At 38.4% G+C, this 24324-nt stretch overlaps 1 protein-coding gene across 3 annotated transcripts in view; it reads left to right on the top strand.

Moving 5' to 3' along the window:
* LOC135470351 (protein Wnt-5b-like) overlaps positions 1–24324 on the top strand; it is an 82597-nt gene that overhangs the window by 13227 nt on the left and 45046 nt on the right. For 2 of the 3 annotated variants that reach the window (XM_064749228.1, XM_064749227.1), the window contains exon 2: positions 11570–11791. The gene's annotated coding sequence lies outside the window, so the exon portion shown is untranslated. Of the gene's footprint in view, positions 1–10212; positions 10336–11569; positions 11792–24324 lie in introns of those variants that run through there. The other variant, XM_064749229.1, reaches the window with a different exon arrangement.

A 24324-nucleotide genomic window follows, 5' to 3' on the forward strand; every position in this document is an offset into this window, starting at 1 on the left:
TTGTCAATGTACGGCTACATAAGGTTACTGTATCAGTCCGCCCGGAATCACGCGCCTATGGTATTCAAATTGAGCCCGGACTTGGACAAAGTCGTGCTCGTGGTTTAAACAGTTCTCCAAACCTGAATCTCATACCATTTTACCCAGCACCTTGTCAGTTCAAATGGTGCCGCGCTTTTGATGTAAGACGCTAAGCCAATGACTAGGCGTTCCGCTTGGGCTGTGTTAGCTAGCACGTGTCTTAAGATGCACCAATGTCACTTGAAGGCACTGTGAAATGATTACAACACATATATCCTAACTGTAAACAGGTTAGGATGAAATTGTGAGTTGTGAGGAGAATTGAAGTTCATCTGAGGGTAGTCTGTTAACAGCTGTTACCACCGCTATGCTAGACATTCGTGTAGTGTTGCAGTGCCATGCCTGTCTTAGACATACCTGTCGTTAGACAGGTAGTCAGGTAACGTATAGTACCGGTATAGTACTGTCGAAGGAAGTAAGCTTCATGGAAGAGATTGGGATGAATAGTAATTCATTGATCTTTTAGTCCATGGGAAGTTATTGCATGTCACTTGAAACCTACAAATAAGATTAATTCAACTCATCTCCAGCATCCTTCACATCTGAGTATACTAACTGAGAAGCAAGATTACATTACTTTCCCATATCACTCTATTTATGGTTAACCACTTTCCCTGCTACGGTTTCATAAGTCATGAATATGTTTCATGATAAAACTCTTTGGTGATTGTTGCAACAGAAACCTTTACAGATGTAATCATATATACATTTCAATACAGGTTTACTTAAGAAATGGCCACGTAAGTGATTCATGGCGATGGCTCTTATCTGTGATATAGGAGTGACTTGTGGAGTATACAGGATTATACATACCAGCTATACAACCATGGCGTCTGTATGAGAATTGTTGCCAGAGCCATTCTGTTACTCCTGAATGTTATCTGGTCGAGGTCTATAAACAAAGGATTCCTTGGTTCACTTCAAAAATCCCGGCACACCTGTAATTTATCTAGAATAATAAACAACACGCAGAACAAGAAGTCTAGAATAAGTGTTGGATACCCCAACCTCAGCACGACCCTCGGATCGCGACTACACGCTTCACCTTCTACCTGTCTGTTACAGGAAAATGGTCATATGAATAGAATCGAAGTGAACAAGCGTTCGTCTAAATCGACACGAGGAAAGCAAATGACAAAGTATTTACAATCTAAGTGTCGAAAAACATACTGATATACCTGCCATCGACCATAATGGATGTTCCGCGTGAACAATCAGAAGATCAATTTCCAAAACAAGGTTCAACACAAACCACCACAGAATCAAGAAAGGACATAAATTAAGAAATTAGAAACCTAACAGTCTTTTCTAATCATCGCTACTAAACACCGAGAAAACGGTTTTCATAATAGGAAACTTCACAGCAGTGTTTTATACCGTTATATACGTCAATATAAAAGACTACAGCTAATAGAGACGACAATGTGGTAATTGGTAAATGGTTACACGTAACCGGTCAAACACGGCCTCTTGTCATTTTATCTCTGTTGGGTTGTTCTTACTCGGACGTTTAAGGTTCCCTGTACCCAATTTTAAAACTGATTTCACAAAATAAAATATTCGTCAAGACGGAGCCAAACTGTTGTCAGGTAGTCAGAAACCGAAGCACTATGCAACCGTAAACAAATGATATGATGTGATCTACTTTCTTCGGCAGATTGTTTGGTGATGAAAACCTTTAACGATCTTCTCTAGAACCACTGCAAGAATAAATCTGATTTACGGTATGCTGTTACAGTATTCGCAGACCCTCAAAGTCTGCGAAGGGCGTTGGATTCCACTGAAAATTGTAGAATCTCATCATTATCGTGTGATGTCACTTAATGACCCGTTTTTTGAAGATACAAGTGTGCACTTAGGTCTAGTTTAACCTTCTGAAATAGAATATGGTTCTATGAATTTTTCTGTGACGTTTTAGTGTTCTGAAAATAGCCGTTAAAACTTGAAAATGTGCGATTTTTCTGATTTCTGAGGATCACGTGACCGGAAGCGTGCACCTGTGAAGCCAAATAAATTGGTCAACATGTAGATCAACTACTGCTCTTAATTTAAGACTCCTGTAACGGATTTTGCTATGTTGGATAGTCTTGTTGTAAAATGCGTTTAAAACTTTATTTTTTGTTTCAGTGTACACTTTCCATCAACTTCAACGGTAACAATGCTTATCTAACATGTGGCAGTGACAGCAGCCTTCATGAAAGTAGGCCTAGGTCCTTCCACACTTCAGCACACTGTAGTAACACCTATTTCATGGGAACCTGCCCCTGTTTACGTACAAAACACTTACATGTGTACCTATGTTAACATTTGTATATTATGTGCAGCTATTTACAGCTTTTGCAAATGGTCTTCTACCCTTCACCTCCGATATTGCTGTAAGGAATTTAATATTAAATTATTGTTCTCTGAATTTTTGTGTCACGCCTGCAGAAAAACTATCGTTATTTTACTTCGTGTCCACCGAACTCGGTACATCATAATTTTGGCTACTACAATTCGTATTTATACGGTTGTAAAACCTTGTTATATCCAAGGAGGTCATTCCAAAAAGTGATGGAATGTATCAAAGACAAGACTGTATATTAGGGATCCACCGACTGATTGGTATCTCATTCACGTTTAACGCAGGCCAGTTTGCGTAGAAAGTTAGCAGGTTATGGTTAATTTACCCTACCCCAGCCACCAAGACAGTTCATGGCACACCCTTTATGGTCCTATTAAATATACCGTCGTCTATTAGTCGCCTCTCCATTTTTATTGATAAGCTGTGGTTGCCAGTTTTAATTTTATATATGCCTCAATTCTGTGGAAAGGCGACAATTATGGTTCCTATCACGTTCCTATCCTAAATGCTTCAAAACGTAGTGTAATTGTTATTCAACAATGTGTTTTGTATTTAATTAGACATGACTGTTCATATTATTATTCTTTGATGCTGAGTTTACAGTTCCCATCACTTCTTTCAAGTCGACTTACTAATATAAAATGACGTAACAAAATAGAATTACGCAGGCGCCAGTAAAATATGGTAATCGCTTGACGATAAATGTGCATTAGTTTATCTTTGGCGCCAACTTGTGATCCTTCACATCCAAGACTGATGTGAAAATAAACAATGTTAGCGCTAGGTTTGATTTGATTTAATGCCTCTTCATTTGTAATTTGAAAACGATTTCCCCGTTGTTTGTAAAGGCAAACAGGGGTTGTTATGCCTAACACAGCCTTAACAGCCTGGTACTGAAGACGCATTGATTTATTTACTGTGGAAGGGTTATCACATGATGTTCAAATTAACCACTTGTACCACCACAATAGGTCACAATGCAGAAACAGGTGGCAAGAAAAGGGAACCATTGAAGTCAAGGTATGCATGAAGAAATGAATTGAAAAATTCAAATAATTTGTGCCGAAATGACATGTTTGCTTATCATATAGTCTTTGACAGATCGAGAAAAACCTGTATTGCATAGTGTAGCTGATATTATGGAATGTAGAAAGCCAGTGTTTTGATTTGGTAATTGATAGGGAAGGGTAAACAAGCAGAGGCCGACCCATTTCTGTTTACATCGGTCTAGTCGTCTGTAAAGTTCAGACCGTTCTCAGCGCGGACGTAGGCATTCGGCGTGGTCACAGCATATGTCGTGTCTACCGGATCAGAGAATGGTTGGGGTCTTTTGGGAGATACACAGGAATGCCTGGCCAAAGAAGTGCCTACATACCGCGGAAGTTTGCTGGGTGCGAGGCGTTGTGGAGAAAGTACTTTTCGGCCTGTCTGAGACCAAAGTATCAAATGTAAAGCGATTTTATGAAGAAAAGCTGTGCACCGACTCGTTTTAAATGGGATCAAACAATGGGGTGGATTTATCCTAGGAAACGCGATACAGATTTATAGAAAAGCGGGGAGGCTGGAGCGTGTCCGGGGAATAGAACGATATGAACGTGTGGGCACCGGATGTCCGTGCACGGTGGCCACGTGTTCTCCGCTGTGCCATCTATACACAACAAGAGCACCGGTTTGAGCTGTGAGCGAACCAGTGCATGGGAACCACTTACGTCAAATCCTCCGGGGCAGTCGCGACCTGCAGCGTTGCAATGCAACAAGTGTTAAGATATGGAGTTCCATAAAATTGACGACGATGTCATTTTTTTATAGCTCATCCGGAACAAATGATAAGTCATTTTCAATTTTAACAACTTTACTTATCTTTATTTACATATTGCAATATACCGAAGTTTCCGGCATATGTACATATCTCGTCTTGTATCAATGGTTAGATCATGTGTGTTGTGTGGTAGACTTCTGCCAACTTCACGAGTTATTATGTTGGGTCTGGGGATTCCAACAAACGCCCTCACTGTAAGTTTCTTTGATTTCACAATGAGTATGTTTATAATTCTATAATTCAAGGCCCTCTGTTTCGTAATTGTGTCGAATTTCGCTTTACCCAGGTCAAGTGATTGTATATGCATAATAATAATAAATTCGCCATTTACATGGATATATATTCAGTTGCAATCAAAGCTCAACTAAGAGAAATAACTTTGTTTTTATTAACGATTGCTTAGAAACATACAGGGTACAAGCTTTGTACACTTGTATTGGCGTATATATAGAGTCTTAGCGGCATCACTAAGAACTGCTCCTATTTGTATGACTCCTGATTTCTCATATACTTTCTTAGTTCTTTGGTGGTTTGTGGTGAAGGTTGTGCTGGAAATTGGTTTTGCGATAATTTATCTGGAGTTTGCTATTTAACATCCTAATTTAATCAATTTAAGCCAAAATAAATCCAGAGAATGAAACCACCAATCCACTGAAGAGTCCAGTGATTCATCTAGGAAGTAGTGGTACTTTGTTTCCCAATAGCCGATTTCTCTTAATAGTTATTTTCTGCAAACGTTCAACGTCGGTGAATTCACATTAGACGGCGTACTTTTCTAGTATCGACGAACCACCCAAAGATGATGTGCAGATGCTTACACGGGATAGGTGTTGTGGGTTAGACTCTTCATCACCTGGTCTGGTAGGTTTTGGCCGTGGCCTACGTCAGCGTTACGGCAGGTCTCATCCTTTGCACGGTACAGGCCAGTCAACCCTGTTTGACCTTGCCTGCCGTAAGATCTTCGCAGCCTGTAGCCCGTCAGCGAACAGCCGGGCAAAGTGTGCCGAGTGTTTATCCGGATAGTGGGTGAGGATCAGGTCTGCCCTGTAGTCTGAGGTGGCCCTGTAGTCTGAGGTGGTCTCTACCAGAGCAATCCCAGGTGACAGCTTTCACTGATGCAATTTGTCAGTGCCTTCTAACATATAACAATCCGTCCCAGGTTTCCCACCGAGGATCTTCATTCACAATCGCAGTCACTAATTAGTAAACTTATATAATACCTTCTCTCGCACAAGCAGGTAATTTTGACAATAATTCCGGCTCAGGGATTCAAAAACGGAACCAGGAAGTCAAAATTTCACTCATTAGACTTTTTATTTTTAGGTATTTTATTTTTCGTTATTTCAGCTGAAATTTGGTTTACATTGATATATCCAGAGTTTACGTTGTCGAGAAATATTTTGACCTTGTTACGTAAGAAACTTAAGTCTGTGATCGTTTCGTGATCTCGGGGCCTCATATGACAAGTATGACTATCATCCCTAACACGAAAAAAATTAAACAAAGTAACAGATGCGGATTTAGCAGAATTTATGTGTGTGGACCATCGGCCAAGGTGTCTTAGTTCCTATGTATACATGAGAGGTAGACCCCGTGGCTTGTATCATGCATATTGAGTGTTTCCCAGCTGCCAGTAAAACGCTACAAAGCATGAAAAGACAGCAAAGCTGAACTGTAGGCCTACATATGAGAAGCATTGAGGCTTTTGTTCAGAAATGTATTTTCCTCTTCAAACTCCAGGTCTGTGTGTGTGTGTGATACTGTCACCGTTCCCTTGCTCACTACAGAAACCAGCGGGGCCCCGGAAAAGACGTTCGAGTACTGAGGGGTTGGTGCATCACGTTAAGTAACCACCCACTGTATGGCATGCTGTCAAGAGAGCAAATGGAACAGTCTGTAGCAAGTATTAATAGGGAATAATAAAATACAAATTGCGCGGATTTCACCCTATGAAGGGTACTGTCCTTAACAAGAAAACAGAGATATTACGTGTAGTATAGTTGTCGTTGCTTGTTTAAATATAGGTTTGTGTGAGCAGTATATATTTGCACTCTGAAGCCAGTCGGAATGTTGGACTCTCTCAGCGATGACTTGTTGAATAAAGCAAGGCTTAGAGGGGTTGCCCGCTGTCAGGTACACTACTTAGCGTCCTTGCATTGGAATACCACAGTTTGAGTACTCTTTCTTGGAAACAGAAAACAAGTAAAGTTTCTTTACCATTCGTTTTATTGTAAGTTAATAAGACGTTCAGTGGTCTTAATACATGCAGATCTGAACTATCATGTGCGATAGTAACGACCAGATTGATCTATTGCTGTTTAGGCGTTTTGCTTCCTTATAGTTTGGAGCCGTATAGACAGATACGTTTCTCTACAATGACAAGACCGCGGTATTTGTTTTAAGACCTGTTATTTCACAAATCACTAATGGTCCTATCACAGTTGGTCATTCTTAAAGCAGAAGTTTGTGCATGTTGTTATGTCTTGACGTGGCAAGATGGATTTTGGGGGTACTTCACAATGTGATTTTGCTTCTAGATTTGTGTAAGTCACCTTATTACATAGCCAATTGTTTTCTGTAGGAGTATTAACCTTATCTAGAGTACAAAGAGGTGCCTGGAATCTAAAGTAGAGGCTGTAATGTACTGTTCCTTAAAACCAGGCATAACATTCGTATAAGGTGCCAACTGGAAAGATACAAGAGACCGGTGATTCAGATTCTGAACGTGCTTAACGAAGACAGTTTCCATGAGAGAAAAATCTAGTAGGGGAGGGTCCGTGGAGACGAGACCCGCAAACAAAAGAAGGGTGATAATTGATTAATACCAGGGACAAACGCAGGTAAATCAGGTGAAGAGCCTCAGCCTTTAGCAGGTAGTTGTTACCTGCCTCCCTCACGAAGAACCGTGACTTACCTGCAGCGAGAGACTCTCAGCACCCGATACTTCCGCTAGTTCTGTACCTGAGTGGGAAAACAAAGGTCTACAAGGTGCTAAAAGGTCTTTGATCAATGGAGAAACATTGGTGTAACTGATGTCATAAATGAAATATTTCAATTCGTTTGGAGTTTTCAATAATGATACCCAGACGATCCTACAGATTACAACTTTAAATTCGACTTACAGGACGAGAAAGATACTACAAATGCTTCCTTTTTCGCTCAGTATTATTTGTCCTGCATTGTTGAGTACTGAGGTTAATCTTTAGGGCAATGAAGTGTCATTTTATGAAGGATTAAAGTTTTGGATGGCATACATACAGTTATGTAAATGTTCTGTGCGCCTATGTGGACTTTTTTATTGGACATCATATTATCCCTTTCACAGAAATCTATGTTATTTCCCAGGTTATTGGTAAGTAGCCTTGATATGTCGTCTAAGTAATAAATTCTAAGTAAAATACAATATTTCCTACTGCATCAAGAAGGTCTGTTAAAGACATACTTTTATACACGAGTAACGCTGACATTGCATAGTTGGCACCACTCCCGTTTCTGCGCAACCATTCCCTTCCTGTATCTGACCACATCCTTCTCAAACGTTGGAAAAACCATTATTGTTTTGCTTAGTGTGTATAAGGTGTACTATGTATAGCTCACAGAATGCATTCGAAATGTGTTCCGCTTCAATCCTTTCTAATAGACAATTGACGCTCAACTGATGTGAAACTTTAAGATTGCCTGGGAAATAAGAAAAATGAAATCTGCGGTCAAATATACTTTAAATCAGGGAGGCCGTTTTTCTGTGGCAAATCTCCTAAGAATCACGTAATGTAGTGTCTACGAGCTCCGCCGAGAATATCCTACTTCCTGAAATAATATTATCAAATCTACATGTGTGTTTTTGATATCCACTCGCGCCGGAAACGGCGGGATATAGAGCGGTGGGTGGGCTTCGTATGGAGATGACCTTGATTTTATAAAGCCGTGACACTTAAATCTTATCAGCCTTCTGTCTTGTTTGACACTTTCCACTCTCGTTACAATATGAATTGGATCTTAAACAGAAGACAATAACTAGGCAACATACTATATGTAGTTAATATATTTACATACATATTATATGTTAAAATACAAGCACTGTTAAAGCAGTCAGGATTGGTTTACCATTGCTGTGTGTCATTAGCCATATTTTTTTTTTAGTATAGGTCACATATAGGCAGGCAAAAAAAGCAAAGAAAATTGGCCCCAGAGGCATGTAGAACTAATTTTATAGGTATGGCTGGTAATGTTGTGTGAAGGTGAAAACCGTGTCCCTGGCACTCACGTGCTTACGCAATCTTTGAGTCAGAGCAAGGCCGTCTTGGGGAGTTTCTTTCCATCTGGTGATGTTGTCATGGATTTGTATAAGTCTCAAAGAATAGTTTATTATTCATATACAGATGTGAAATGTCAATGTATCATGTATAGATAAATTATGGCATTTCATATTATCATATTTATCATCTCCCCCGTGTTATAAACCCTTCCATGTTGAATATCCTCCATATCATCCAAACTATCATTCTTAACATGTTTGCCTCAGCTTGATTTGTTCCAAATAAGTATATGTTAGTAATGATTATATATAATGCTGGAGAACTCCCATCAATTTCATGGGAATTCACTCATATAATAATTGGTCATGGACGACATGGTGGTTATATCCTTTATAACTTTAGGAAGATCTATTTTACATCTCTGAGAACAGCCAACTCGATCTGAGCGTAAAAATTGGGTATTCTGTACTATGCCTTACATGTGCGCAGCAAATCAGAATATTGCCAGTATGTTATATTACCTTAGGTACGAGTTCGGATTAATCGTTTAGAAAGGAAAACGCGACATCTTGTTTTAGAATTATTGATATCAGCATTCCATTTTATCTGTTTTCATACAGAATAATGTTATTCAATGATATATTATCGCAATGTTAATCAATGATATAATTAACAGTAAACATCCTGTTTTGCAAATGGGTAAAGCAAAATGGCTTTGAGTACGTATTTCGTACTAGATCAAGACTACTTGTTAATTTCACGACAACCTGTGCATGACTACCAAATAAACTAATAACCACAAAATGTGCTCAAATTTCTTTGATGTTAAATCGTGCAACACAAAGTGCTGTTAACATTAGGTTTTTAAAAATATTTTTCCACAATTTGTTTGATGCCTTTACGTTTTTCTTCTGATGATAAAACGTTGAAAGATTTAGTTTTTCTTCATCACCTCAAATTAATACGAGCTGTTTTGAGTGAAACTTTTTCACTCATCTTCTTACACAGATTTTTGCATTAGGATCTCACATGGGGCATAAAGATTGGAATCTGTATGTTCTTTGAGGCTAGGTTTTGGGGTAAATCATGCATGCAGCATTAATTTGATTTCAAGTTCTCTTGCCAGAGAGAGTACCCATGGGACATCCGCCACATTTTTATGTGCGTGGAAAACTCTCTGAAGGAACCAATCCTGTTAGGCATTTGTCATTGAAGAAGTATTCCACAGTTCTGTGGAAAAAAGATTGTACTAAACCATAGAAATATTTATATGTTTAAATATCATTCGGTTAGAGCGATCGGATAAATCTTGTTATGAAATCTTCGCAGTTTTAGGAGGAACAATTAACTGCTTATCATCAGCTGAAGTCGGCTTGAATTCAAACAGATAGATTCTCCAGGTCAACAGAACCAAGGCACGGTTTTATTTTCATATAATAAAGACATTTATAATTCTGAGGTTGGCTTTATGGAGCAAATAGCTATGCATTTTTATTGAACGTCACAGCATGCATTGCGCTACACGCATTACAAGGGCTCACCTTCAATGACGTAAAACACAGCATCAAATACTTAAGCTATCTGTTTTTTTGTAGAATTACAAAAATCTGGCGATTACTGCATCACTTTCTTTATGGTTTGGAGTGAAGACAAAGCTAAATTGCATCCACACTTAAGTGTGAGACCCGTGTTGTGTCGGCGCTGCTACAGCTCACCAAACAGCCAACAAAATATCGTCTTGGTAGCGGCTAAAGCATACCCCAAGACAATTACACAGATGGTTGCAAGCGTCCTTCAGTTGTGAGAAAGCTCTCGCCGGATAATTTGGAACCAGCGTACGTCAATATTTGTGCAGATTTCCTGTCAGTTACACGCCACTAACTCTGTGATATAACGTTTACAAACCACTCATTAAACTTTTCTTTGGCACAGTCTGTTAGACCCAAAGTATTACAAACGGCTTCATCGGGATGCTGATATACATAAACTCGTGCGAACATCTCATCATATGTGTGTCTTTGGTGTATTCTCAAAAATAAGCTCTCAAATTTAAACACAATCTGTTGTCTGAATGATGTTAGAATGTATTTAGTTATTAAAGCAGATTATTCTGTTTAAATATAGCGTACATATTGTATATTCAACACAGGGATTGTATTGGGCTAACAGTATATTATATTAAATTATTGCAGAGTTTCATGTTGTAATAACAGAATACATTCTAGCATCACTAACTTTCTGTTAAGAATTATCAGATTATTTGTTGCTGTAGTTCAAACTCTCTGGAGTCTTTCTGACAAAGCCGCTGAAGAAAGCTGTGGATTTTTATTTCATGAATTAAAATTATATGCAGTATAATAGCTTGTGCCATTGACCTGCAGATGTAAATACATTTGTAATATGCACATATCTACAACACCTAATGACTGAAATATATATCCTCATAACATATACAGTCTAAAACCTCTGCTGAAACAACAAACGCTGTGGCATAACGGTGACGTTGACCAGGCCATGTATCTGTGAATCAACAGGTGTGAACCCTGATATCCAGTGGAGATGCTTCACAGATCATCCGCATGTTCAGGGTGTTCTAACCTTCGCAAATGTCACGGGAGACCTCCGACAGACGAGCACCTGTTTCAGGCCTGAGTATCCGTCCGCCCTGGTAGAATTGTTACGGTACTGCTATTATGCCACTCTCGCAGTTCTCATAACTAGGACAAGGCCTTTGAGATAGCACCTTTAGCCCTTGTAGTTTACCTAAAGAATGCTTAAGTGTGTTTAAAGGTTTTATGGATCTTTCTGATTTTGTAGTTTGAGTGGTTTTCTTTTTATGTTATAAAATGACTTGATAATTGTAAAAAATGGTCAGTAGCACTGAAGGCGCGTACCAGAGTTCCTGTTATCTAAAAAAACCCAAACACATGTCCAAGAAGGTATATCACTGCTCTCTATTTGTATGAACAACATAGTCCACATTCATCTTCTTAAGAAGTGAAGTGTATATCTACCTAAATGAAGTGGGTTCTTATATATGGTCTGTTTTTGTATTTCCTTGTTCTTCAGGTGAAGTTGCTCTGGACTGAAGAGGATATTTGTGATAAAATCTACGCATCATTTCAACCTTACTAATGGAAATAAGCACAAATGGATCTGGTTACTCTATGTCAGCTGTGTGCGAAGTACGTGAATGCTAACTGGATTGTGTTTTCCTCTGTGGTATTACTGAGTGCCTACTTGTGTCAGGTGGTTTAGAGAAGGTAGCTATGTCAAGAGAGTGATTAACAGGTAAGATTTCATTAGTAATGCATATCTATAGAATAATGGCATGAGTAGATGAACTCACAAAAGTATCTTGGAAGTAAGATATGTTTGACGCTGTAGGTGAAAAGCAGGGGAGGTAAGTCTAAAGAACATCTTGATTCTGCTTTCTTGCATGAGATGTGATGTATCATCACAAAGGATCATTGAATAGAGGAATTGTGTGAAGGCCCTATGTTGTTAACGGATTGTATACGATATATGTTATCAGTTCTACGTGAAGACAACCGTTAGATAACCCTCCAAAAAAAAAACTATTTTCTGTTATACCCACGTACAAATTTAGATATCATTTTATGACAAGTTTATTTATCAGGCTCACTTTATTATATGTAAGCGTATGTGCAAAAATTAAGGGTTTTCTTATTACGCCTTTATGGCATGAAAAGTGTAACTTTATAGCCTACTTACATGTGTCTTTTTTTAGTGACTGTGCCGTTATTTTATAGACTGTGGTCACTACTGTATATATATACTGTGTATTTTCAATCACAGTTTGAGTTTTTCGTGAAAGTGTCTGGATATTACAGCGTATACGTATTTCGATTGGTTAAAATCTCTCTTCTAATGAGATCCCAAACTGGAGTGCAAGATATAACAAGATTTTAAACTACTTTACAATTCAGGAATGGGAAAGACAAGCACATACTAAGGTTTGTTGAGAGAGTAGGCATACCTCTCCTTCTGGGTTACATACTACACCTGTCTAGGAAATTCAAATTCCATAGATCAGAAACGAACAGGAAGGAGCGATGATGGCTAAGAACGTTACAAAGCAGCGTGTTGTAGCTGCAGTGTTGACGTTGTTGTCGGCGGACATATTTGTCTGCCACTTAACGACGCTTAATAATATGTAAAGATCCCGTGAAAAGATTGCCTGATTGAGCTTTTGATGTGATCAGTCAGGAGACTAGATAATTGGGAGGCTTGATGAATGCGATGCCAGACATCTCTTGGCAGGCTGCTGAGTTAAAAAATCTATTATACGGCGATGACGAGGAGAAAACCACTCATTTCTGTCAAATGTCATCGTCGCCGTTCGAAGTACTTCGGTCATGCGGTAAGTCTCTGTCGGTTGTGGAAGAGACAGACCTACTGATAAATACAAACCAACTGTTACCGTGTTGTGGATGTGTTCGAATGTGTATACATAGCTCAGCCTTCATTCCCGCCCAGTGTGGTGGCCGATTGGGCGTTATGTTCGTATATCTAACGCTTTAGACAGCTGTCGGCGTTGTTCTTCAACAGTAGCTTTTACATATAGGCCGCATAAGTCAACCAGTTTCACAAATTAAAGCTTGTTTTTCACCCGCAATTTAACTTGAATTATCATTAACCCTTTGTGCAATAATATTCACGAGTCTCGATTAACAGCGACAGCCATTTTAAATGGAAGGATATATATACATATATGTGTGTGTGTGTGTTTGTGTGTGTGTGTGTGTGTGTGCATCTAGGCTGTGGAAATTTCGTTGACGTTTTCGTCGGTGTTAAAAAGATAACTGAAAGTATGTATTTTGTGTTTTATGTGTGTCGTTAAGAGGGAAATTTGCCAGGGGCTGAGCCAGTACACCTTCCTAGATTCACAGGTAATCGTGCTTGCTGAAATTCCGGCTTCTTTTGTCTTAAGTGTCAACCGGTATATTTCTTCTTGTATTGTCCCCAGCCAAACTATATAGACACCGGTCGTCATCGCTGACGAATTCATTCAGAAATTCTGAAAGTGCTTTTTAAGAGGAAGTTCACGCGCTTATAGGTGTAAATCAGGTGCACACAGCCAAGTTCTAACGTCACTCTGCATTTCTCTTATACCTGTCCATCTGTTGTCGATCAGAGACCAGCTCGGGGTGAGTTATTAAGGTGGGTTCGCCCACACTAAAGTTAAAACGAGCATAATTTTTGTTTAGGAAGTATGTTTCCCCATAACTATGTCATAGGCCGGTGGAAAGTCGGTGTGTCAGAAACTAGCGATCCTGGCCCTCTCTGGTCTTAATATGTTACTGATTCAGATTGTTCTCGAGAATATATAAAGTCATCGTTCATTTGTTTTGTTTTTTCAGACAGATATTCATAAAAAATTACTTTAAGTTTCAAATATAACCAATGCTTTCATCTCAATGTTTAAAACATCTTCCCCTTAGACTTGTCGCCTATAAAGCTTGCCATTCGGGTGTTAATGGAGTCTTTCTGCATTAGCACGGCTGGGATTCCGGCCCAGAATAAAATTTTTCATAGTATTGTTTTAATACAAAAGATGTCGCTCCACAAAGAAATTATTTGTAACACGCACTGAAAAGGTTTATAATTTAACTTCTTCGTGATTTCCGCATGAGTTTACATACACTGAAGACATTTGTTTTTACAACATTACGTTTTATTGCTTGGTGCATGTCCCCTTCGCTATTCTTTTCTCTAAAAGTATTTTAAAAGCGTTTAAATGTAAACGACTGTACATGTGACTGATCAGGTTTGTTCTGTGCATGGATGGAAACGAAAACAAAACAAAACAAACAAAAATAAACAAAGGAAAGAAATGCATTATAGCTTATTAAACGTTCAAATTCATCCCCCACAAAATTTGCCAGTAAGACCACAAGCGCAGAGTATAAATGTATACACGTAGGGTTTCACAATGAAAAGTATTAAACAGTACAAGAATATTGGCATGTCATATTAAAGCACCTGGTATATAAAATATATGTAAATCTGAAGATTATTACGTATATACCCTTCCTTCTACTCTTTCGGAGAGAATGTTTAGCTCTGATTAGTTTGGACCCTATATTTACAGGATGATGTTTATATACATTTTAAAGTAGGAGATATGTTCTATATAGATGAGGTACATATGTTAATATTTAACACCTTTAATTAGTAAACAGTTATCAATAGCTATGAGAGATGTGATGGACACAGTATCGGGACAAGTTTTAATCATGACAATCAATCAAACTAACCGTCAGATATGAACAGAAACGCGCCTAATCATTATATTCGCGACAGGCAAAACGCCTTCACATGCGGTATTGGAGTGTTCTGATGATCAGCATGGGTGACCTGATGATCATCATGTGTGACCTGATGATCATCATGGGTGACATGTCGTGAACAGCATAAGCTGTATTCTTCATTCATTCACTTTTATAATATCATATTTTTGAGAAACACCATCACGAACCGGAATTTTTAATAGTATATAATACAAAGCCTTGCATACACAGCGGAGATTGAAGTGGAAGACAACATCTGGCTAATGCTTATGTCCACTAAAAGACTACCAAAGTATCTTAAACGGGTATTAAATATTTTCTTGAATGTTTTAACCCAGTAAAAGCTTCGTCTTGTCTCAGCTTCAGCACGTTATCAACAGCAAGGTGACGTCACGTTTACTCTAGCTCTCTAACGTCGAAGGTATTTCCCGTTTAATAGTCTAAGCAGTAGCTTATGGCAGATTAAAGTTGTGGACTTCGGCGATGAAGGACCAAGTGATAAATAGCTTTCCGGGAAATTGGGCGTACTGGAAGGATATTTCTTCCACTGTTTGAACTGTTCACACACCAGCTATATCATTTATACAGTTTACGACCTATTTATACAGGTTGTAACCTCCGGAGAGGTTGTGCTGATACCGGTAATTCTGGTCCCTATTAAATGTTTACAAAATTACAACAGGATTGTTGTAATACTGGACTCATGCTGAATTCTGACACAAACGGGAATAAATCTAAGCACCGCTGAGGCTGAAATAGGTATTCGACTGTCGCTGGATTTTATGCTTCATTTTTGTAGTGGTGGATTCTAAGATGAGAGCAGTGCTGATCAAGTTATCGCGGATGTCAGAGAAAGCACCTCGGCTTAAACACGGCGTTTCAATAATTTTACTGTATTTTACAAACGAAAGCAGGAAAAAACAAAACATCCCCTGTATGCGACAAAGACAAAGGGCATAATTCATCAGTTCGAATAAATTCAGAGAAAAAAATATATCATATTATTTAATTAATTTTAAGCATTGTGCAATGAAAATTTGCAATGAAATGCCGTCTTCTAATTCCCATAAACCTTCGGCATCCCTAATAAATTTTTCACGGACTCTGATATATGTTATTCAGCAACTGCATGCTGACTAAACGCTAACATAAACGACAAAAATGTATTTGTACAATTTGAACACCGTGTCTATGGAGGCCTAAGGTCTACCGGAGAGATGAATGCAGTTTGGAGCGAGACGGTGTGCTGCTGTCCGACATAATTTTTGATACCTTCATTGAATATTACACCACTTGTAAATCAACAGATTTTAAGTGTGTGGTGTTCTGTAAATGATACATACCTGTCTAACAGCATTGTGTGAAATGGCCCTTCGGCTGCACGAGACTAAATCGTTGTAAACGATCTCAAAATGACGTCTTATGCAGTAGTTGTGTGTTATCATAAGTCACTTCATGGAGTGAATGGGTAAAAGCTACGTCACAGCTTAAGCCGTGCAATCTGATAGCTATGTGTTTGATTGGATAAAATTCTCAAGATGGCTGCCTCGATTCACACTAGCTTTGTGCACTATTGTCATTTTGTTCTACATGTAATTCGGTGAAATCTCATTAAAACAATAAGGTATGATACTTTTTAGAAAGCTGGACTATCCTGCTTTTGATTGAAATGTGTTTTAGCCAGGGGCTGTCTTGTCCTTTAAAGTCTAGTAATCTTGAACATTTGTAACGTGACTCAATTTAATTTGCAATTTTTTTAATTGCACCTGTCGCGTTATATTTTGTATGTGTTAAAATGTTTGACAATAATGGATCAAGAGAAATAAGGAAAACAATGTAAACATAAACATGTTTAATATAAAATTAAACTGTGATGTCTAAGTGATATATCGAGGAAACGTATATAACAGTGCAAGGTACACACTTGTCAGTTTCATAGGTGTGGTGAATAATCTCTTTGGGTGCTCTGTTTCAGATTTATGTGTAATATTGCTTAGTCAAGTATATAACAATGCAGTGTAAACCATTCTTGTCACTGTTACGCGTGGTATGAAAAATGTCTACCGAGGTGTTTGGTTTCAACTTTCTGTGTGAGTACCAACTCAAGCTATTATCCAAATGGCTTTCGTATGTGTGTACATATGTTGCACGTTGATGTATTTTTAGTAAAACCTTAATGAAGATGTGAAATTAGCCTTAGCAGTTTCACATTAGAGGGCCCAAACAATTTGCTGTAAAAATTAGATAATATGCCATGTACATCTGGAATATAGATCTAGGAATTGCGTGCACATCTGCTAATGTTAGGTACGGAAACTGACGTATAGCTTTCGTGCCATATTTTAACCGGAAATGTTAGGTTACAGACGATTTTGGCTAATTAGTATCACACAATCGGTTCGGAGATATTGAACTGTAATAAGTTACAGAGTAAACAGTAAATCACAGGTTGATGACTTCATAGCTTGATGCCTTTTTAAAGGCCCTGATTTTGACTCTCTTGATTGCATCAATAAGGTGAAGTTAAAACGGATGAGTTGACGTTACCTGTCAGAGTAATCCTGAACACCTTGAAGATTATTTTAATCATAGCTCATGCAAAAAAATTCAGAATTCTAGTCGAAAAATGATGTATGACTTCCTCCTGCTAAACGTGTCTTCAGCTTATCTGTTATCTCACAGACCGTAAACCTTTGATATGTCTTCCAGGGCAAAAGATGCCCCTCAAGACCGTAAACCATCCCACCCAGTCTAATTAAGTACGTCAAATCAAAAAGTTTATAGTTTTGATAGTTTACTTTGTCTTTCATCTTAGCCGCATATAAGTGTCATTGTTGTTCTTAACGGTGTCGCTGGCAGGTAATAAATAACGTGTGTAAACGTCCATTTGTGACAGATTGAAGAAAAACATTCGCTGATTACTAGAAGTCACAACCAGTTCACAACTTTAATTACTTGACATTGTTTTAACGTTGCGCCCGCAGGTAAAAGTAGCTGTTAAAAGGCGGACCGAGGGTGAACTATAACAGTCGGGAGTCAAAAGTCCCACCCAAGTTAAGAGTAATTATCCGTGTGAGGTGTGTTATCTAAATGTGTCTGTTTAATTGGTGAGGTGTTGTGAACACTCAAATTTTACGTTATCTCAAGTAACTCACAACAGTTCTTATGGCAGCCAGAGTGACTCGTGCCCGGGGCGATTGCGTAGTCTGTGCCGGAAAACTCACTGACAGGTTCGCTTCGTTTTTGTTTAAAGTGTTTATCAAGAGTAAAGACTTTATCAGAGGGATGTAAAACATCGCGAAATTCATAAAAACCTTCTTCATATGACATTAAAGATAAGGATAACGAGTCTTTGCTGGCATAAAATATTTCGTGCTTAACCCCATGTCGTTCTAATGATGATTCCACAAAAAAATACATCTTCATGCGCTGCTAAGTGATTCTTTGCCCTTATTCGACTTTAGGACGACGCGTTTGTGCACTTTTTGTTCTTTTATAAGAAGTGTCTGATCAACAGATATCATGCCATACACGTATAATTTAATCTTCCTTGAAGATTCTTTAAAATTAAACACATTGTATAGTTGCTAATGTACAGTAAGGATAATGTACAGATAATAATTTCATGGTTATGTATATAATAGGACCGCCTATAGCACTGTTCCACAATCCACAGACATGCATCATCTTACATCCACAAATAACAAATGCACTTAACCATTCTTTGACGAAAAGCATGCTAAACCCGTTCAAATTTTGGTTACAAAACAAGAAGATCCTTGCGGACGTGTGAACCAATTGCGAGTGTTCTTGTAAGCAGCTCTTTAGACGCCCATATTGTGTAATAAAAACCCATAATATAATAGACTGCTTCGGTAACCTAATGGTTAGAGTGTGCTCCTCGGAGTCTAAAGACCTGCTCATGCAATGTAACACACCCCATTCAAATGGGCTGTCTGCTCAGACAGGTTTTTTTTTTTTTTTTTTTTGTCTCTTTCCCCTTTAACTTATCATGGATGAACCGCGAGGGTTAATGTAAAAACATGCTATATACACGTAAGGACAAATATAGGAGCGTATTTGGAAATACAAGCATTACATAGTGAATGTAAAATGGATAATCTCTACATATACATATAGTGTAATCCACCAAAATGACCGCACTCTTTATTACCCTGATAGTTCAGTCACTTTCAAAACAACTGTGTATTTTTGTTGAACTCCTTCTGCCCCACGAAATTTGCTTAAGTATACTGTATAGTTTCTTATATCAGGGATCAAGATAATTAGGAATATTCTGGTGTCTATAAGTACGCATGCTTCGTCGTTTTCTTTCTTATGTTTTCTCCCGTAAAAGTTAGGGTCCTGAATATTGAAAAATGATTATTTTTGTTCGATTTCTTGTGACAAATGGCAGTTTTAGTTACTATCGCAATACTTTTTTAAGCTGTCTATAGGATTAATTTGCCTACATACTAAATGTTCGACAGTTTTTGCACGTTGAGTATATGTCCATTAACCATTTTAGTGAAATTAATGAAAAACTTTACTTATTTGCTGAGTACTTTTTATCAAAACGTTCTAGTTCACCTTCACAGTATGTACTCACTAGTCCTTCCGTGTCCATAACCGCTTAAAACTGAAGCTTAAAACTGAGCCTTAGGGGGATGAATGTGTGTTTTTTGTTCGCCGTCACTGATACATCAGGCCGTATGGACGAACCGTAATGGATCGTGGTCATTACAGGAGATCTTATCCTCAGGGAAAGTGAATATATAAACAAAACATGACTATAAAGGACAATCTTAAGAAAATGTAGACTTAACGGATCTTAATGGTTTATCGTCGCTTTCGAATTCTGCTTTATGGTTTACATCCACCATGGGCGTAGTGAAAACTGAGATAAGTAAGCATATCAAATAGGTACAAATGCCATTCCTAGTAATGTGAAATTGCAAGCCTATTTTCGTGCCTAAGGGTGACATAAATAAACACCGAAATGTTAGTTAAAAAGTGATAGTGCATTTTTGAGTTTAAGGTGCCTACCAAACTACCCATCGTAAGGCCACGGGCGGCCTTCTTGTAATAAGAATATACAGGAAAGCTTTATATAAAAGATCGTGCCCTTAGCTTATTTAACCGCCATATATACACAATGCATTTCTGAACTAATAATTCAACAAGGTTATTACTTAAATGACCTCTGAGATATTCCATTTCAGTTTCAGTTCATATTACATCGCATAGGTTTTGGACAAAGATTTAAACTGCATTTCAACAAATATGATGAAGGTGAGTGTTGAAGTCATCTGACATTTTGGTATGACTTCTGAAAAATTCTATTGTGTAGAAGCGGTGAGGAAAATGGTGTGTGGGCCCATGAAATCAACTTTCGTTGTACGATTATCTCCCCTAGATTGTTTTTCGTTGGTCTGGTTAACAGTAGAAACCGCTCGTGAATGCACTTTCTGTCATATTGATGGTTATGAAATTAGACCATAGAAACGTGTAACACCTGTGGAACTGGCACTTATATAACATATTCAAATAATGGAAGGCGTGGTTCTCCAAGATTATAAACATTTTACGCTGTGAAAATGTTTGTGATAGATTAAATATACCCCAAGCCGTTTGCAAACCCTTATTTGTATGATTTATTAAAAAAAGCAAACCTAACGGTGGTTTAACACGCATTAAAGGTTCTGCAATAGAATAAACTGTTTTAGAGTAAATTATAAGGTAGCCGTAACAATTTATAACTTTGCTGGGTTTTGCATATCTGTAGTATAAAAGTATCCAAAATTACCGTGTCCCCAAAAATATATATTTCTTTTATCTATTCAGAAAACACAAGACATGTTTGGTCGTTGAATGCTGCATGCATGTCACCCTGAAGTAATCAGGTTTGGTCAAACAGTGTAAACACGGTGTGTTCCTATGTGATGGCGGATTAAAGGTTACAGTCCATCATTGTCTCGTTATATATAACGCATCGATGGAGATTTGCAATGTTGTGTGTCCTGTAACTCTACGAGCAATGGCCTTTCTTTGCCATCTTGTTCCTGAGTTATAACCTTTTTTAGAAAAATGTAACCACGTGACTAAATTAATTAGTCTTATCTAAATTTTGATTTCTAATGACTATCTATAGGCCTATATATATGCTAACATATCTAGCCGTTCATGAAATGCCTATTTGTTCTTTTCGGTTGAATATGATATAATTTTTTGTTCCGGGAATGGCTGAACGAGGGAGCGAAAAATGCAACGTTAAAATATTATTCGTGAATCATAACTATATTAGCATCTGTCATAAACGATTATATAACGAGGCAGGATAAATTGTGAAAAATGGGCTAATTCGGGAAAGCAATCGGACTGGTGTACGCGCAGTTGCAAATAAGTACCTCTGGTTCGAATGGCGCAGGCAAGAGAGTCACAATGCGAAACGCTTTCTAATGTGTCGTTGTCGTCGAATAAGCACATTTTTCGCGCGTTTCTTCAAATAAAAGCAACGCCTGCACCCACAAGTGTCAGCGGTGGTGCTTGTCCAAGATTGCTCTGACTTTACATTCAGCAAAAATTTTGACTCACCCAGGATAGACCACAGCCATCCTTGGCCAAACACTATTTTGCCAAAACTGTATGTCAGAGCAATCTGTGACTATTCTAGTGGAGCACTGTATTGGAAAACATACCAAAGAGGCAAATCCTGCGGATAAACACGCATTTTCGCGCTGGGATAACACATGTGGACACCCATTGTATAGGATTATTTGCTTTTCTGGGGATTGGACGCATATCTGTCCTATATTTGCTGTGTTATGAAAACACACATCATTATTTCAGGAGATAGGTGGAGGGAGGGGGCATCTCAAATTTGAGAAAGGCGGGGATGTTGATGGGGTGGGAGTGGAGGTGCTTTGGTCCTGAGCCCTCACCTTCAGGTTCAGTGCTTATTCCATATCTACGAGAGCTCCTCCGATGTAGTGTAAATCCCAAGAGACCCAAGTTCTTGGGTGGTGGCCATCTGGACCCGGTGCATGGCTTCCTTACTTCCGCTTTTTTCATTACTGCGTTAATTTCCGTGTGTTTTCCGTGCCTGTATCGACCGTCTGAGTGTCGCCTCCGATCTTTTGCCAGTGGACAGCCACACACGTAACGCCCATACGCCTATTGTCTTCCAAAACCTTTGTTCCTCTGACAAATCTCCAGAAGACGGGCTCCAATGCGTGGATTCGTTTGCATGGCCAGGTCTCAGGCAGCTGAAAGTAACACGCTTGCAGCTAAGCGTGTACACATGCATTTTGTGTAATGGTGCATGAACAGCATTTTGGTTTTTTATTTAACCGTGTCGCTCAACGGTTCCACGAATTTGTCATTACTAACCACAGTTTTGTCTTTTAAAAATGTCGATGAAATTTTTAGGAACGGAGGTGGGTAGATAGCATAAGAGCCAGACTCCATGAAGCCATTTGAGTTTTTTGACCAAAGCAGATATAAAGTGAATATGATTGTCAAACCCATGTGTCTGACAGAAGTATCAACGCGTTTGTCGAACGCCTCACCCTATACATAGGTTACAATGTAATTATCCTGTTGGATATAGATTTCATTATATAGATTCCTTGCTCCAGTGACATCCGTGTGGGAGCTTCGTCGATGCTCCTCTGTAAAAAGTTATATGCACTCATGAGATTCAAATGTGCTAACCCATCAAACGTACAAAAACAGTATACATGTATATATAACTCAGGTATCATCCCTGGATGCTGTCAATCCCTTACTATTACAGGTATACAGGTGAGGAGGTGGGGGAACACACCTTCAAGTGCTTCGTTTACAGACTCGCAAAAACATTTGATCATTCCTGAAAGCTTTGATTTGGGGTTGTTGCCGTACCAACCTGTGACTCAGTCAAGCCACCGGGATTACATTTGAACTCGCGACTTTATCGGTTAAGGGCCTTTTCTCTTAGGTGAGCATATCCATTTACACTATGCCATGTCTCATCTGTTTTAGCGGACGGTTTTGGGTTTTTATGATCTATACATTTATTTTCCCTCGGCCAAATTTGTTCGTGACAACCCAAAAGTTAGAGTTTATTTCCGATGACAGTAAAAAAAAATTGTCTTTTAGTAACCAAGGTTGAAATAAATGAAGTTAAATTTCTGTGCCTCCATAGACTGGATCTGAGTCTGACTTATCTACTTTGGCATGACAACCTGTAATTATAAATTCTTTAAATGTACTTACCAGATACTCTTGATGGACTGGTGATATCCAACATGGAAGATCAGGATTGTCTTAAGGCATTTTTAACATTTGAAAGCAAAATGGCAATTGCAGGTAGACTGAAATTTAAATACCTGGATTACTCAAAAGTCATCTGTATGGATATTCAGGTTCCACAGTTGATATAACAGGGTTCTCAAACTGAGCCCAGCTGTTCAAAAGTGTATTTGCAGTTAAGTCTGATATTATCTTTAGTTTGACCTAAAATCCAACTGGATTTGCATTAGAACAAGACAGGACAAGAAGATTTAAGCCTCGCTTACCTTTTAATACACCTTTGAACAAACTGGTGCCAGTAAAGTTTCTTGACAAAAGCCCTTAACACTTACACAATCTAATTTAATTGACCAATTTTGACTAGCTCCACAAGAACTGGATTATATCACAAGCAGAAGTGAATATGAGGCATTTTCACCTCTGAAGCAGTTCAAAATAAGCAAGTGTGTTTTCACAGTATATAACATCCACTTATGTGGCACACAACCTAGCCTTTTGAAATGTGTGTTGATGTATTCATGGTTAAACCTTAACAGATAAACAAAAGTTTAGGTATTTGATTGGTGTATTGCACACAAAAGGGCCCTGCAACGCCCAGCCCACACAACACGCACACTTTCTGACCTATAAATGCAGTATGAGCGATGAAAGCTCTATTTGATACCTTCATCTATTGGTCAGGGATTACATGTACCATTCTAACTCCTCACTGAGACAGCTTAATCTGCTTGAACAAATGTTCATATTATACAGGGGCCATAATCAACCACAAAAGAACACCAAAACTTACAAAACATAACATATATTTCACAAGAAAATTCGAGAAGAGATAACCATGCTCTTCTGAAAATATATATATATATATATATATCTCTAGAATATAGTTTTCGTGCACATGACATTTCATTTATCATTGCATATATATTTCACTGCAGATGTCTGCAAGGTCTTCACTAAAAACATCTCCATATTATGTAATTGTTTAAGTGACTTACTGAGTTCATGATCTAAGTTAAAACAACAAGTAAGCTTGGTGAATTCGTCTCCTCACTTCAACAATTTCAAGTTTATGAGGCAACCCGTCTTGTTACTTTCCCTTCTCTTTGAGGCAGTATAAAGTATCAGAAGACAGTATTATCAATACATGACAGCAGTATAATGTATGACAAAGCATGGTTACCAGAAGCAAATTTGATCCTTTTACTGGGCTGATCAGGA

Source organism: Liolophura sinensis, chromosome 7 (genome assembly GCF_032854445.1).
Source record: "Liolophura sinensis isolate JHLJ2023 chromosome 7, CUHK_Ljap_v2, whole genome shotgun sequence".
NCBI classification, from domain to species: Eukaryota; Metazoa; Mollusca; class Polyplacophora; order Chitonida; family Chitonidae; genus Liolophura; species Liolophura sinensis.